This window comes from Abramis brama, assembly GCF_963993115.1.
Source record: "Abramis brama genome assembly, chromosome: 4".
Classification (NCBI taxonomy): Eukaryota; Metazoa; Chordata; class Actinopteri; order Cypriniformes; family Leuciscidae; genus Abramis; species Abramis brama.
In genome coordinates, this window is record NC_139966.1 from 19,432,463 (window position 1) to 19,451,130 (window position 18,668).

Here is an 18,668-nt window from a genome sequence, read left to right on the forward strand (position 1 = left end):
ATTACACTGAATTGTTTTATGTAGTCACAGATGTGAAGCAGAAACCTATGGCGTCATATGTGTGCCTCAATCCTGAGCGAGTAATTGTAAGTTTTGAGCACAGAGAACTATATTTTGCAAGCACATTACATTATATTTTGAACAGAAATTAACAATGGCAAAAAAAAATTAGTTTGAGCAAAGAAAAAACGGTTCCGTGCTCAATAAATGTATTTGCTTGTTTGCTATTATCCATATTAACGTGCAATAATAACCCCTCTCACGCAGTTTACTCAGGTGCTCTCTCACAAACTTATTCTCTGCGCTCCTGTCAAGTGTTGCAACAGCGTTACAAGTGTGCCACAAAATCAACCTATCGGAAAATTAAAGGTCAATTGTGATTGGCTGTTGGTCTCCAATCACCACGCAGCACAAAGAAGACGAAAAAGGGATTTTATGGATAGATGTCTACTCTAGCCACCATCAAACATGACAGAGTCAAATGGTGAAAACGGCAACAATATGCCACAACGGCAGGTGAGTTAGTAATTTCTAGTTTTATGATGTTACGGTTTTCTATGCCTTTGATGAAACCCTGCTATTATCCGACTGTTGCGTAAAAAATGAAGTTTGCTAGCTAGCTGAAGCTTATAACTTAAGCTAATAACCTACCGGCTAGCTTTATTGACAGCAAGCATGGCTAACTCTTGTAGAATATTACTTGTAACTTATTTATTGCAATTTTAATGATTTAGGGTCATGGTACAGTTGAGTCAGCAGCCAGACATTTGGTGTCTGTGCTGCTAAACAGTATGGCCACAAACTGCCCAACACGGCCATCAGAGACAGAGCTCCCTGTCCCTAGAAATGTGCCTGTAACAGTGCAGCAAGAAATGACAAGGTTCGTTATTCAACTACAGTACTGTAGATATGCTTATATTCAATTTTCAAATCTTGTTACGTGTTAAATGCAATTTGGTAACGTCCAGTTGGTTTAATTACTTGGATGTCTACTGTATATTCAAAATAGGCATTATGATTCACCTTGAGACATGACCTTGGATTTCTAGGCCAACTACCTTGTAAAAAAATATGCTATTTAGAATATTAGCTTGATTGTTATATTTACTGTAGGCCTATATATAATAAACTAATATAAAGCTATAATTTAATCCACAGATCTTTTCCAGGATATTTCAAATCAAACTTCAGTCGTGGTAAAAAGAGGTGTTTGACTGCCACCAAGCAACTTGTAAAGACAAGTAAAACAACTGCTCTCAATTTTTATCTTCTTCCCAAAAATACATCCCACACACCGTTGCCAACTGAGGAGCTTGAACTCCTCCAGGGGTGCGTTTCCCGAAAGCATCGTTGGCCAACTATGGTCGCAAGTTCATCGCAATGTCCATTGAACTCTATTGGTAACGACGGAACTTGCGACCATAGTTGGCTAACGATGCTTTCGGGAAACGCACCCCAGGCCGGTATGGGAAGACAAACAGTGTCTCTTGATGGTGGGTACACAGAGGTTCATATCCCAGTCCAGCTTTTTGACTTGAATGAAAGATAGTTATTGTAAAATATACTTAAGTCTTGTCACTGTCAGGAATTTTTCTGTGGGTATCTTTATTTTAATTTTACTTTCTTGTTAACCAAGATTTCAAAGCACCTGGCTAACACATTTACAAAAATGGAGGATCTTTGTGGGGGATGGCTCTTGCATAAGGCAACAGGTCTGTAAGTCTATGATTGTTTTGTTGAACTGTCATATTTACTGTTAATCAAATGCCAATCTTCTATTTATTTTTGGTGCATGTAAACCCTTATGGTGTATTAATTACTTGCTGCAAGCATTAGAGATGACAGATGGACAAAATTATTTTATTTTTTTTCTTCAACAAAACAAATCATTTTAAGGCATTTTTCTCTCTCTTTCTCTAAATAAAGGTGTCAGTGGTCGACGAAAGCTGACTGTCATTCCACCAGAAGCAGAGGGGTTTTCTGTCAAAGCTCTGCGAGCTGCGTCAGCGGGGGGCAAAGCCAGTTTTTACATCGTACCACTCCAAGAGACTTTAGACACCTCTCTTCTGCCTCCTGACTCAGAGCATTTTTCAAAAATGCCAAAGACAACATGTTACCAGTGTAATGAGACGATGCCTTTGCATATGCTTGCAGTACACATGAAGACATGCAAGGGAAAACTCACCTCCGATGAGACTGGTGAAGAGGTGAGAGCAAGTTTGTTTGTCTAATGTAAATGAAAATAAAAATATTATGAATACTTTACTTCAAATACTGTTTTGTAAATCTGCAGTCCTCTAATGAGTTATGGGTTGTGGAGAACAAGTGCAAGGTAAAGTCATAACTAAAATCACTTTAATTGCCTTTTGCACCAGTAAACTTTGTTTCAGTTGCTTGTAACATGGAGATACTTTCTTTCAAATTTCAGGTGGTTTGTCCAATTTGCACCAAAGAATTCCCAGACGATGAGATCACATTCCATGCTAGCCTTTGTGGAGAGAGGTAATCTGCTTTGTTCAGCTCTCTGTATAATACATGTTTTTTTTGGGGGGTTTTCAGGTTAAAGTCTATGTATACATATACAGGTGTTTGAAACTGCATTTGTTTTCATGTACAGCTTTGAATCTATAGTGACTTCTGAAGCAAATAGCAGTGCCCCAAGTACCCATGCTCAAACTCCAGTATGTAAATCAATAAGGTATGTTTTATTTAGATGCCTTTCGTGTGAGTTTATATCAAATACAGAAATATTTATTTACACAATCCATGTTTTCATGTTTTTTAGCCATGAAATTAAAAAAAAATTTAACTATCAAATTATTCAAATTATTGAAATTATTCAAATTATAACTATCAAATTATTTAACACAGCACATGGTGCAGTAATTCATAATCACATATAATTTAATTATTTTCCAAACACTGTTCTGCACACTGCTGGATGGAACTGCTGGATGGAACTATGGGTAACACTTTATAATAACGTTCAGTTGTAAGTCATTTGTAAGTGGTTAGTTAATGATGAACTAATCAAATTACAAAACCTTCATAAATGATTAGCAAGTGATATACTAACATTTTATGTATGTTTTGTAAATTCAGTTACAAGTCATTTACAAGTGATTAGTAAATGATTAACTAATTATTTACGAAACATGACTATGCTTTCATAAATGTTAAAAAAAAAATTGTTAAATTTTTTTTTATGTTTTGCTCACATCAGGTGCACAGTGGTTAAAGACTCCATGTGTTTCAGAGAAGACAGCTGTCTATACCCTCACCAGTCAGCACTTACACTGCAGTACACACTACACTACACTACACTACACACTACACTACACACTACACTACACTACACTACACTACACTACACACTACAGTGTCCAACACCTGTTATAGATGATGTGTAAACGTATGAATAAATAATTTACAACACTTTCTGCACCCCCTAATCTAAAGTGTAAACTATTCATCACTTGTAAATGTGTTACACATCATTCGTAGAACGATTCGTTGATCTTATGCGTTTTTGATTCTTGAAGTGGTAATCTACGAATGATGTGTAACACATTTACAAGTGATGAATAGTTTACACTTTAGATGAGGGGACGCAGAAAGTCTTGTAAATGATTTATTCATGAGTTTACACATCGTGTTGAACACTGTTACTTACCTGTTACAAATTATCTGTACGTGTATACAAGGCATTTACAACACTTTCTGCACCCTCTAATTGCTACATACATACAAAAAAATACATAATTTATTAAACATTTATGAAACGCATTTTCATGTTCTGTACATGATTAGTTAATCATTAACTAATCAATTGTAAATGACTTACAACTGAATATACAAAACATACATACAATAATGAACATATCACTTATTAATCACTTATGAACGCATAGTCATGTTTCGTAAATAATTAGTTAATCATTTACTAATCACTTGCAAATTACTTGTAACATAATTTATAAAACATACATAAAATGTTAGTATATCACTTGCTAATCATTTATGAATGTTTTGTAAATGATTAGTTCATCATTAACTAACCACTTATACATGACTTACAACTGAACGTTATTATAAAGTGTTAACGAACTATGAAATGGCAATAATGTATACACATTGTTTTTGATAATTTGGGACTATTTTATATGTTCTCTGTCCTCTTTAAGTACGGAAGATATATTGGACTTCCTTGAACATCAAGTTGACACAACAACAGAATTTTAAGTTGTGTGTGGACAGAGAAGACCTTCCAGACAGGGGCATTCTGCAGGGGAAAAGAAAGAAAGCTGCATCTCCTGCCAGTACTCTGAAGGTGGTGTATATAGGAGAGGCAGGTATTGATACAGGAGCCCTTAGGAAAGAGTTTTTAACTGGTAAGTTGGTCATTTAATTGTTGTTCTAATATGAAACAAAACCAGTCACTCAGCTAAAACTGGGTATTGCTGTTTTGTCTAAGATATGGTTTCAGGTATTGAAAACAGATTCTTTGAAGGAACTGAAAACCAGGGTAAAAATCCCAAGTTATCTTCGACAGACCTTGATAATGAGAACTTCAGGTTTGTACATACTTTTTTTCACATTACTGCATGTACTCTACCTTGCACACAGAACTATTGGTAAAATAATGGCAGTCAGCCTGGCACAAGGTGGCCCACCTCCTGCTTTTTTGAGAGGGTGGTGCTACAGCTTCCTCTGCACAGGAGAAGTGGACTTAAATTCTCTAAGGAAGATGTGGCCGATCTAGAATCCTGTCAACTCATCAGCAGGGTTACAGTATATATAAATTAGGTAAAGATTAGTTTTAACATTTATTTTATTCACTGCTTTATTTAAAAAATACTTATTTTCTTTTTTCTCAGGTTGAAAATTCTGCAGATGCTCAGTGTCTGATGTTGAACACTGATGAAATTATAAGCTGCGGATACACAAGCCAGATCAACCTAGACAGCAAAGAAAGCATCATTCGGTAAGAGTTTTAAATGAATATTACATTTCAAAATATTTTTCATTTAAAATTGTAAACATTTCAAATCATGTTTTTTTTCTCCAAAAAAGCAATTGTCCTACATTCAACTACAAGACTAATTCCAATGCTGCAGCAAATTCGAAAGGACTTGGAACTGTATGGCCTGGTGGACCAGATGGCTACAAACCCTGAAGCTTGCCGCTCCGTTTGTTCCTGGGAACATTATTGTAGCAGGAAGGGTTATGACCCCTCCTACTTGTTATGGTTTGGCCAATGGCCTGGCATCCGGTGCGTATAAGAGCATGGGTTACCGGTTCCTTAGTGTGCGTCACTATCCGGGGCCGTGACGTCACCCAGGCGCCCTGCTGCTTTTTGTTGGAGTGCAGTGTCAGGTGTTGCTCGTAAAAAGATCGCTGAAGCTGCTTATTCACTGTCAGTGCTGTTTGCCAGTCTGTGTGCTTTCTGGAGAGTTCAGTATGGACATTTGAGACAGGTAAGGGAGGCATTTGTATGCGATGGTGTCTTGTAAATGAAGTTTTGCTTTGGCTGAGCGGGTAATCTGACTAATCTCTATGTTTAACGTAGTGTAGGATCTATCTGCGCTTTCTGCCAACGAGTTTGTCGGAGACATTTGACTCCATCTACCGCATAGTTCGGGATAGTAATCCCGGGACAGCATGTTTTGTGAGTATACTGCTCGAGCATGAAGCCAAGGGAGGGGGAATCGCGGTGTAACACCTTTGTTTTGTTTTTAGGCACGAGATAAGGACAGCAGCGGCGTCCTGCATGAGAATTATCTGCCCGTTGCTTCATCATAAACTGCTGTTTGCTCTGCTCCTCATCGGCTGCTGTTCTGTTTTATCTGTTTTGTGTTCTGTTTTATCTGTTTTGTGTTCTGTTTTATCTGTTTTGTGTTCTGTTTTAAGTGAACTTTCAAGTGAACTGTCTTGAGTGAACTGTTTCGACTGAGTGAACTGTCTTGAGTGTTCTGTTTCGAGTGAACTGTCTTGAGTGTTCTGTTCCGAGTGTTCTGTTTCGAGTGAACCGTCTCGAGGGAACCGACTCGAGTGAACTGACCCGAGTGTTCTGTTCCGAGTGTTCTGTTTCGAGTGAACCGTCTCGAGGGAACCGTCTCGAGGGAACCGACTCGAGTGAACTGACTCGAGTGAACTGACCCGAGTGTTTCGAGTGAACCGTCTCGAGCGAACTGTTCCAGTAAACTGTTTTCTGTGAATTTTGTTTTCAGTGATATGCTTTGAGTTTCTTTTGATTTGCTTTTTCCTGTTTATTTCTTTAATTGATTTCTTTTTGAATTTGTATATTATTTTGGTTTGATTATTGTATTAGTGATTTATGGTTATATCATTTTGTTCTTTTTGCATATCACTGTTTGATGTCTTTTTCTTTTGTTTGTTGGCAGGGCCTGGGCACCCGGGGGCAGACGAGTGACCATTTAGGTGGCGACGTCCTCACTGTGTGTCGTGGTCTTCTCTGACATGAGTCGTTGAGTGTATTAGTGTGTGTGCACTGTGTATAGAGTAATTTTCATAAGGGTGATATCTCGAGACTGCCTCTGCGGGTAAGCCCAGGTTCCTCTGCTGCTAACGATAGAATTAAACAATTGAGATGAGTGTGATTGCTGGTCAATGCCTCTTTTAACTATGAATGTTGCTTAAATAAAATACTTTTGTACGATTACTTATGTCTCTGACTCAACGGTGATTGGGACCTGTACGTGCCTTAGCTTAGAGGTTATATTAAATTCTTGGGGTGAAATTCCCCAGGTGGCGTAGTCGGAAATTACATCAATTTGAGTCAAACCACGCCCGCTCTGCTACATTATCAAGGTATCAATTTTAACTGCCACTTAATCCTTTCTTACATTTGCCTAGTAATATATTGGAATTTCAATTCTGTATAACCTTTACAAGCCTATATTTCAACCAAATATGCATTCATTATATTTAACCAAATATACCACTGTTTCTTTATAGCCTGATGCTGATTTCATAATGATGAGCGTCCAGCCCAATTTCAGTGAAAAGGGGACTTCTAAGGAGAGAAGTGAGGGGAAGATCATCAACTTTCTGCAAGATTTCTTGCAGGAGGTTGAAATTTCAGGTACTATATACTTTATAGTATGCATACACAATTACTCATAACAATTTGAATGTCTTGGTGCTGCTGAGTTTACAAGTTTTGGGAAGTTCCTAATTCAGACAAAAGACTGGTAAAAATAGTTCATAAAAAAAAAAATCAGTGATCTATGAAATTAATACAAATTCTAAACCAATTATTGTGGTAAATATGTAGAAGTAAACTACCATTACCTGTTAATTTGGGTTTTATTTTGGGACTTCCCAAAATGGGTGAACTCAGCACTTTTACTTTTGCCACCTCTAATTGTATAACATCTTTAGTATTTCTTTTTTTAGAGCTAGATAGAACTCATAACAGTTGTTGCTACTGTTAGTTATACATCCCAAAGGGTGCCACTCCTTAAGTGCCTTTTTTTTTGCTGGTTCATTAGTAAACATAATGGGATGTTTTTGCCAAGTGCAATATTGTAACCAGCTAAGAAGTTCAGGTTTAAATGTCATTGTTGGTTGGATACTAGTTGCAAGTATGGTGTGTACAAGTGACGACCATGTGACTGAGAATGTTCCATAGGATCAAGAGTTCTCTGAAGTTCTTCCAGGGCTTCATCATCCTGTGGGCACACAATTTCGGTAACCACAACTGTACCGTTGGTGTCTCCTTGCAGCATTGCACTCTCCCATTCAATCCATTGATCTTGAAGTTCTGTAAGATAATTTAGTAATTATTCAGGTCAATTTAGCTCAACGGAATTATTAATTAATTTATAGGGAATTCGAAAGAATCACTTATTACAACAGAGCAAATGACTCGTTCGCGGTTCATTTGAACTGGCTGTAACTATCAGCTCTGCAATATATAAATATCCAAACTATAGTGAAACACTATAGTTAGCAAGGTAACTTAGATCAGCAGTTTAAGACATTAAATTCGTAAGCAGATAACACAAGTAACACTTCTCTTTAAAATTACAAACAAGACTTTATTGATTATTCTAACACATAAAACTAATATCTAACACAAACACACGCACACACACACATTCATACGAGTTGCAGCAAGAAAGAGAGATTGAGGAAAGAATAAGTTTAAGAGTGAGATGATGAAATCCCAAGTTTCTATATGCACTTATAAGACATGACCTGTAACGAACCATCAATCATTAATTTAACCCTTCTATCGTTTCTTAGACAGGTTATTACATTTATATCAATATACAAGTTCAGCTTAAGAGTCTGGAGGCAGTACTTGCTTGTCTTTGCTTTGGGGATTCCCTTTGTCTGGTAAAAAGGGGTTTCCCGAGTTCGTTGGCTGGTCTCCTCGTGCTTGGATAGATGTCTGTGGCGGCCACTCGCGTGGTGTGGATGGCGGATTGATGGAAAGTCTTTGTTGAAGCTGGCTTTGCAGAAGAAACGTGGACCGAAATCTTGCCGCAAAACTTAACTTAGAACCGAGACTCACAACGGAAAAGAAAGGAAACTAAGAAAAGAAAGGAAATTGAGATGAGAGTAGATGATGGCTTGAATGAAGTTGTTTAACCCATGTTCTTCTGATCTTGATTTGGGTTCTTTCATCTGCGTGTTTACATGATTACTAGTCTGTCTGGTCTCTTCTCCCTTCGCACACTTTTCTAACCTTGTTGAGAACTCTTCTAAAACTTTGTTCGGGTCTAAGATTTTAAACTCGCATGTTTGTCCGGCCTCCTGGATCAGTTCTGACCAATTAGACACTGGCTTTATTTAGGAGGTGGTGTTCTCTTCACTTCTTATCATAAATCAAGCTTATCTGTGCTCTCCTTACTCTCTAAGCTCTAGCAGAGAGGACAGAGGCCACAGTTTAGACCTTATTACTATTATAAGAATACGAAACATTTTACACAGATTTCAATCAAGCCATCTTTTGAATTAAGAACATACGATCATGCTGACAGGAAGCACGACACACTTTCATTCACACACCTAATAGTTATAACAATTACATGAATTATATGGCATCTAAGTATATTAGATACACACATATATTGTAGAAACAACATAGAATGATGTAGTTGCATGATGTTTGATTATAAGTCCATTGAAAATTGTTCTTGAATGATTTTATGTATAGTTATAGGTAAAATCTCAGTTCTGTGGTTTGAAAAGATTTTACACCCTGAGGTCATTCAGAGGTCCTTAAGAAGAAGATGGTCCCGCAACTTCTGCTGTTATCTTGATCGAGCACCAAGCTGTGGCATCTCTGAACCAATCAGACTTTCCAACACTATCAAACGCTGACAATGTTTTTCTTTTAGTTGGGCTGATCTCTTTGAAGCTTGTAAAGCCATAAAGTTCTTAGCTGGGGGTTTTCGTTGGTTAGGACAGTGGTTTTCAAACTGTGGGTCGCGACCCACTTGTGGGTCACACAGTGAGAAAAGGTGGGTCGCACAAAGGAACTTAGCTGCAGCTAAAACAAAACCAGTCCGATTAATGACCAAACGACTCTTAAGTGAGTTTTAGCGCCCGCCAAAGTGAATTTTTGTCCCGTCAAAGTCTTATTTGATCGGTGAGTAATGTAGATGAACTGCTGCGCTTGTGACAGAGTCACAGTGCATGTTTAAAGGGATAGTTCACTTTGAAATTAAATTTTGGTATGTTTTAGCTTACCTCAAGGGCATCCAAGATGTAGGTGTCTTTTTTTCCGTAGTAGTTTCAATTTTGATATTTTTAGGTCAAACCGTTCTTGTCTGTCAGTCATTTAACCCTCTGAGGTCTGAGCTGTTTTCTGGGCCCTGGAGGTGTTCTGACATGCTCTGACATTTCTGGTTATTTCTGTTACTTGTGACATTTTCATGGCTAAAGTCTAATTACACTGTATTCAGCACAAACTCTGCTATGATAATATATCAGCAGCATGTATGTAAAAGTTTGTAGTTTTGAGATAATGATATTTATGCGTGGTTTGTGAAAATACAAAAAAAAATTCTCACTGAAATAAGGCCATGAAACCCATACTGATTATTTCTTCACAAGACTTTTGAAAATTGTATCACATAGCCTAGAATATTTGCTCTAAAACTATGTGAAAATCACCCTGACTGCTCATTCAGATAAGACAATATATTGATTTAAAATTTTTACGATGTGTTTTGTGTGAAAAAGCTTTATGCGGAGGTCATTAATATGTATTGTTTTCACACCTGAGAAAGACAAAGACCCTCCCCTAACGGCCCTATTAGGAGCTATCAGGCCCTGTCATTCTGGGCAACCTTGCACAATACTGTAAATGAGGAGATTTAAAAAAGAATGGCTTTTAAATTGTTTGGATTTATTTACAACACAACATAGTCCAAAGATACACACAACAAATGCCAAAAAAGCACTTATTGAAAACAATGATCCAAAGACAGAGACCTTTGTGCCATTCCTAAAAACATTGTACATACCTTTCATTTCCAAGGTGTTTGATTTTCACTTTACCATGAAGCTGAAGCCCTCAGTGGCATCTGGGCCCTGAAAAAAAAAAAAAGTGAACATACTAGGGGTGACCCCGAATAGTCGAAGATTCGATGCTTCGATAGGAGGAGCCTGATTCGACTACCGATCTCATGGTCGAATCTTCGCAGAGGTGTTATGAAACGAGGATCATGCCACTTTGGCTATATGCGGGCGCTCAATGTCTGATTTCACATAGAACTAGCTTTTATGTCAATACGTTAATATTCAGCCTATTATGATAATGCTGTAGGCCTATATAAAAATGTGCAAGAAGCTTTTAATAAATATTTTTTTAACGTGCGTGAATAAATCCAAACACCCCGTGACAGATTTAAGTTTCACTTTCAATCCGTGACCGACAGAGGAGCGTCTTCGCGGCAAGGATTTAAATCTTTAACAATGTCTGGGATAAGAAAATCTAAAGTGTGGATGTACACCATCAGAAAGGATATTCTCCAAGGCTGGATTTAGCATCAGGAAAACCATGATCGCACTTCTGCCGGCCAACGTTAACAAATTCCACGCATAGACTGGGTTTCACGTTAGAATGTATTTTATCCGCGCGCACAATTTGAAAAGACTAACGGACACAGACAGAGTGAAAGACTGGATTTGTTCTCTCGATCAGGTAGAGTACAAGTGATTTCAAAACTTTTCAGCCGGTTCTAATTTTATTTTTGGATGCTGTGAACATTTTTATCTAAAAAGACTGCCTCTCCAGTTTAGCATTCATTGTTGTTTCTGCAGTTAAAAAGACAAAGTTGAAAATTCTGGCTACTATCGTTATTTTAATAATTTCTTTATTTATATTTTATTTATTAATCTGTCAGGGTTATCTAATCTAACTATTTGTGGCTTGTGTTTTGAATATATGTTCCCCTGCACTTTAGGCATTTTGCACACATTTGCTCCTCATCCTGTGACGATTCTGATTTATTTCGTTTTGTATTTTTATTTATTAGAAAGGTAGGCCTATATTCTGTTCTAATTTAATTTAGTAAATTAATTGTTTATTTTTTCGTTGCATCGATGTTGTGCTGTAGGCTGGCCTGCTCGCACAGGTAGCCTAATTTAGCCGATTTAATTTGATTTGCATGTGAAATGCAAATCTGCAGTGTGGCCTTTCTGGAGTTATTTATGTTATTTCTTAGTTTTATTGATCAAAAATGTTTTTATACATTTTCTTCTATATCTTTGTGTGATTTTCTGTACATCGCGCGGCTTTGAAACTCCCCCACACACATGATTCGACTATTAGTCGACTATAGGCAAGGCATGACGATTCTGATTCGACTATGAAAATCCATAGTCGGGGACAGCCCTAGAACATACTGATATCAAGAGAAAGGCCTGCACGATTTTGGGAATAAATTTTAGATTTTTCTGGTTAAAATTGCTTTTTAAAATTCACAGAATACACCACACACACACACACACACACACACACACACACAAATGTTTCCAACAATAATATAATGAACACCAGGTTTGTTGTGCCTTGTAGGCATAAGCTATGCACAGTGCTGGATAAAATAATAATATCAATAACCTATAGCAGTATAAATCTTCCAAAAGATTTCAGTAACAACTAAGCTAGAGAAAAATATATTGATTATCATGTTACTTCAAATGTTTCCATTCGTTATGATGATATGAAATGAGATAATAGTAAAAACATGAAGCCGTTTGCTTTTCAAATGCTATCGCGCAGCAAAATATGATACATTCAAACGCGATTGCGCTGCAAAATATGATGCATTCAAACGCGATCGCGCTGCAAAATATGATACTCAAACGCGATCGCGCTGCAAAATATGATACATTCAAACGCGATGGCGCTGCAAAATATGATACATTCAAACGCGATCGCGCTGCAAAATATGATACATTCAAGCGCGATCGCGCTCAAATATAAAACATTATGGTTACCATATACATATCTACGTTTGAGCAGATATCCACAAACACAGTAACAGTAAACACGGGTCTAAATATGATAATATTCACCATATATCTAGCAACAGTTCAACTGCAATGTGAAATTTATGCAACAATAGCAAACTAATATGTAAGAATTTCTTACCTTACACCTTTCTTGTCTTCAAATCGCGTTCTTCTTCTACTGATGTAAATCCAATGTAAGCTCAGGCGCGTCTAATCCGATCATTTAAAAGTACACACTTAAATGTTTATAAAGGTATATGGCTCATAAATGTGTGACAAGTATTCGCTGAGTTTTGTTTCAGTTTATAGACGTGCTCAAGAAAAAAAAGTTCACCGCGACAGAGAGGCAGAACGCACACCCTGTTTATTTTCTTTCTTTTACAAAAGCACAATGTTTTGATTTGATTGTAAGTGGACACAAGTAGAAATTGTAAGTAGAAATATCACAGATTCTTTTTTTATATTTCTTTTTTCTGTATGACCATAAATGACGGAGTAATTTAAGTTTATAGTGCTACAATGTGGAGAAAATCCAGCAAAACGCGCCCGTGCGTTTGTCGACCTCAGAGGGTTAATGCAGGTCTATGGTCACTGTCTCAAAGAGCATGAACAGAGTCCAAATTAAAACAATTCCCCGTCGTCCAAATTAAACAATTCCCCATCGTAAGTACACATTGATGGCCTAAGACACGAAACTAGCGGTTTGTGTGAGAAAACGAACAGTATTTATATCGTTTTTACCTCTTATACACAGCCACGTCCAAGTGATCTGAGGGCGCGCGCGCATCCTGGTGTGTGACGTGTACAGACTGGTGCATAGATATATATACACTAGATGTCGCCTTAAAGACATTGTTCCAATGAACTGCCGTAGACAAGGCGACATCTAGTGTATATATCTATGCACCAGTCTGCGTACACGTCAGATCAGATCACTTGGACGTGGCTGTGTATAAGAGGTAAAAACGATATAAATACTGTTCGTTTTCTCACACAAACCGCTCGTTTCGTGTCTTAGGCCATCAATGTGTACTTACGATGGGGAATTGTTTAATTTGGACGACGGGGAATTGTTTTAATTTGGACTCTGTGCATGCTCTTTGAGACAGTGACCATAGACCTGCATTATACGACTGACAGACAAGAACGGTTTGACCTAAAAATATCAAAATTGAAACTACTGCGGAAAAAAAGACACCTACATCTTGGATGCCCTTGAGGTAAGCTAAAACATACCAAAATTTAATTTCAAAGTGAACTATCCCTTTAACTGAAAGAACAAGCAGAGAGAGAGACTTGGTCGCGCGCGCGCTCTCTCTCTCTCTTCGGAGCCAGGCGAAAGTGTAAACAAGACTTCACCGTCTCCAAACTAAGCGCTGTCTTGCTCTCTCTCCCTCGCACATATTAATCAAAATAAATTGACACGGTGGTAAAAGGTCGGAAGACCAAAGTTTCATGTGGAGCATTCGGGGATTTTTTTTTTCTTAATTACCGCTGGGTGCGAATTGTGCTAAATAAGTTGTTGCCTTATCTTCTCTGAAAAGCGTCCCAGACATTCAGCTGACATAAAACAACACTTTAATTAAACGAAAAAAAAAAAAAACTATCCAGTGATGAAATGTTTTCTGTGTTGACACAAATCTTGGATGTCCATGGATAATCACACAACGCGCATGACACATCCAATTCGCGAACTAATGACTCCTTTGAACGATTCATTTTAATGCAAGGAAGAAGCTTGTGTCTGCTACTTTCTTACCGATTCTTGACTATGGGGATGTGGTGTATCAGCATGCTCCTTCTTATCTTCTTGCCTCCCCGGATGCTGTGTATCATGGTGCCTTAAGATTTATTACAGTTAAATTTTATTATTACAGTACAATTTATTATAAGGTTTTATTATACGGATTATATGGTTTATTTCTTAGATTTATTACAATAGAGTTTCTTGGTCTTCTCTTGCTGTTCGAAGGAAAATGCATTGGTAGTTAATGATATGTACAAAGCAATCAAAGTTTTTTACCACCTTATCTCTGTTGGTTAAATAAAGGCTATGGCCATTGAATAGATACAGCACCTGTTTCAGCTACGCACTGGTACGTGAGCCTGAAAGGTGCTTAACACTTAATCTTATTTACACTCTTGAAAACGGTTCACCAAAGAATAAATTTCAGTCCGGCAGAATTTTTTGCACACTTTAACCACTGAGGCAAAAAAATGAGCATTGTGAAGAGGCTTGCGTTATTTCTAACAATAATTGTTGATGTTTAAATTGTATTTCAGGGCAGTTTGAGAAGACAGATTAACAAGAGAGGTTGTGACACTTCGGACAGAAGTCGGTTCCAGATCCACCTTCCAGACCAGACTTCTCTCTCATATGGATTGATTGCTGTCTATTAGCATATTATTTGTTCAAAGCAAGGCAACCATTCACTTCTCCTGTCTGGAAATTTTAGATACTTAACGCATTCGTTGTTAATTGCTAATAATGTGTTTCTTGGTTATTCATTACTATTTGTATGAATAAACAACTAAGTATAAATAAATACATTAATAAATACATCAAAAACATTTATCAAAATATAATTGGATATAAAAAAAACACCAAATCATTTATTAGAATATAATTGGACATCAAAAAAAAAAAACCCATTTATTAGAGTATAATTGGAGATCACAAAAATAAAACAAAACAACAAAAATTAAACTAAATCTATTAACTTTTTTGGTGCCTTACTCTTTTTTTCAGTGTTTCAGTGATCTCCTTTCTGCATTTTTTTTTTTCTTCCTTTTGCCCTGGGAGCTAGTGGTTGGGCAGGGGCATCTCCATCAGGGGCATCTTCCTAATGTCAAAAATACAGTAGAAAAGTTTATCAAGAAATGCTTGATTAAATTAACTATGATTGAGCAATGAGATGATTTTAAATAGTAAAGTCTGATGGTATGTTGTATGTTATGTTTGATAAAAGTGAGGGACAAATTCAAAACCACTTTGTGTCCTTCACATCATGACAGCATAATCTGAGAAAGAAGAGGGGGTGCATTTTGTATTCACTGCAAAATATTAACCCTAAACGGACTAAACTAAACATTGCTTACTGCAATGTAAGCAGTGGGTTACAAAAATTGGGTTAGGATTAGTTCTATCAACTAAGCGTTTATACACATCCTTGACTTTTTCCATGTTTTCTTTTAAGCTCTTTGTGAATCTATATATTTTTTATTAGCTAAATAAACTCAGTTGATTCAGTTGCATTGATATAGATAGGCTTTCTCAATTTTTCTTCTTGCCTTGTAAATGCTTTAATTCTTTGTTTCATAAAGGCCTCTTAATCTTCAGCAGAGAAGTGAACACAACTATGCAAATTTGTATTGGGTGGAGCACTACACAAATTATGCAAACTTTTCTTTTTGCCACCCCTGTGGCTTCAGAAAAACAGTGCACAGCAGGCACATGCAATTAACCCTTTGGTAGTCTTGTTGTTCAGTTACAGCAATGAAAGGGTTACTCTAGAACAGCAAGAGTGTGAAACAGATATAAAGAGACACATATTTATATATTTTTAATGATCTATAAAAAAAACTGTTTAATGATATTAAAGATCTATAAGCATTTGTAAAATAATCATATTCAACTATTTTGACAGTACAGTACATACTGCATCTGTAACAGGGTTGAAAATGTTACTGTAAATGTTCTGACTTTCACCAAAATTACCATTTTTGTTCAATTAATTGTTGTGCGACCTCTGGTGGTGCCATTAAGTAATTAGTGGGTCATTTGCCTTTAACCTGTGAAACCACACCCCTTCCCCCAGCAGAGAAGTGTATCTCATGCTGAGAGGGAATTTATGCATGTCTGAATGCCCACTGTGTCTTATCCTATGACTCTTTCTAGTGGACAGCTTTTAGTATTACAGCTTTCATCTGTCAGTTGAAATGTCTAATAGTTCAAAATTTGTAAGGTCCCTGAGCATCAGAAATTCATGAAACTAAGCATGTTTCATAAGAATGACTTGTTCTCAATATGTACAATGTTTTGAGGAGTTTGTGTTATGGACTTTAAAGATATAAAACCATTCCTGTTTCCTTTTTTGCAGTTAATTTAATAAATTGCCATGGCAACACAATTTGGGATATACAAAAACCATTCGCAATTTAGGTTTCCTCAATTGCTTGGTATCATGTAAACAAAGTTGGGTGTGAATCATATGATTCTCCTTGGAGGAGTACTTAAAAATTCACAGCCTGAGTTTTCAAAAAATCCACATTCAAAACAAAATAGACGACTTCTTGTCATAGCTAATGGCTGTAAAATATAAAGTTTTCCAAAACAACATATGTACCGAGTTTGGTGACTGTAGGTAAGAAACCTCAAATGAATATCAAAGTTTGACGCATTGCCATGGAAACCATATTTAACAGTATTTAAGATATTAAAAGTCGGTAACACTTTATATTACGACCCGCAAACAACTGCGTAAGTAAACCGAAACTACGGTGTACGTTTCTGTAATTATAGTGTACTTCCGTGTAGGTATAAGGGAACAATATGTTAAGTTTTGGGTAATAAAGGGGTAACAAGCAGATATACAACCTGCAAAGAACTTCGTAAGTAAACCGAAATTACGGTGTACATTTCTGTAATTATAGTGTACCTCCGTGTAGGTAAGGGAACAATATGTTACGTTTTGGGTATTAAAGGGGTACAACCAGATATATAAGCAAATTATTTATAATGTAATTATTTTAAAACTAACAGGTAGCCTACCTATTCTGTATATATTCCAGGCAAAAATTGTACATCTGTTGTATATAAAAGTTTTTATCACATTTCTGGCAAAATATGTTCTTGTGCAATGTAGTTACAGGGTAATTTTGACATCTGTGGGTTGTAAATTAAACTTTTTGGCAATGCTATTTATTGGCTTTTCTTACTAAACTACTTAACGTTAAGCCAAAAAAAAAACTTTAATTACTGTGTAATTAAAAGTTGTTTTTTTTTTTTTTTTTAAATAAGAGTACCTTTCTCTGTAATTACTGTGCAAATAGTGTTGTTTCGTATTGTTACATAGTAAGTAGTGTTTGTTACCCGTTTCAACTGTGTATTTACAGGGTAAGTGTAACTCCTGCGGGCTGTAAATTAAAGTGGCGCTTGTTACCCCCTTGTTCTGTGTAGTTACAGGGTAAGTGTAACTCCTGCGGGCTGTAAATTAAAGTGACGCTTGTTACCCCCTTGTTCTGTGTAGTTACAGGGTAAGTAGAGTAAATATACAATAAAGGATCCAATTTAATTTCTGACTTTTATTTTACAAAAAAATGTCAAAACACTTTATTATCTTAATAAAACATTATCTTTTCTACAGTATACTCAAACAACAAAGTAACACATTATACCCCCCCCCCCCCTTTTTATTTGCGTCCCTTGCTTTTCTTCTTCTTTCTTTTCTTGCTCTTCTTTTTCTTAACTTCCACTGGGGACTCTGAAGTTGAGGAGTTGATGGAGTCCCATTGGTCTTGCTGCACTGCAAAAATATGAATATACAGTATATACATGCTCTTAGCAAGCTACACCTTCAATTTTAAGTTGTCGAACAATCCTCCACTCTAAACATTTTGTGCCACCTGATATTACTGTAGTAACTGTAATTTTGAAGAAAACACATTTTGGTGAAGTTTGAGTCAGATCATGGGGGGTTGTGATATTTTATAGTGATAATGACTGTAGTGCAGCAGAAAATGTTTTTTAAAAAGGCATATTTGTTCTGACAGCAAAAAAAAAAAAAAAGCATGAAACACAAACCTGAGGGCTGTGGCAATAGTTCAATAGTTTGGATTGAGCTGATCAACAAACGGACAGGGAACTACGTCATCACGTTGAAAGGTCACGCCTGCGTCGGCCGAAGTACCGCCCCACTGTTTACAATGCGACCGTACGTAGGAGGATAATTCAAATAGTATTGTTTGCGATTATATAGAAATAGTATTCAGTGAATATGAATATGAATAGTATATGAATAACATTCTGATGAATATGAATAGTAGTTCAAATAGTATTGCCGGCGCAGGCGTGACCTTTCAACGTGATGACGTAGTTCCCTGTTCGTTTGTTGATCAGCTCAATCCGAACTGTTGAAGGTAAAAAGTCTATAAATTATATATTTCTTTTT

The 18,668-nt window shown here is 36.7% G+C and overlaps 1 long non-coding RNA gene across 2 annotated transcripts; it reads left to right on the forward strand.

The window, feature by feature from the left end:
- The first annotated feature begins 5,229 nt into the window (after positions 1-5,229).
- Positions 5,230-14,890, forward strand: LOC311082010. 2 transcript variants are annotated; one of them, XR_014606083.1, is made up of 4 exons: positions 5,230-5,477; positions 5,570-5,668; positions 6,979-7,105; positions 14,782-14,890. It is a non-coding gene; the product is annotated as an uncharacterized lncRNA (long non-coding RNA). The 2 variants fall into 2 exon arrangements; XR_014606082.1 differs by having other exon boundaries at positions 5,230-5,668.
- Positions 14,891-18,668: the final 3,778 nt, after the last annotated feature.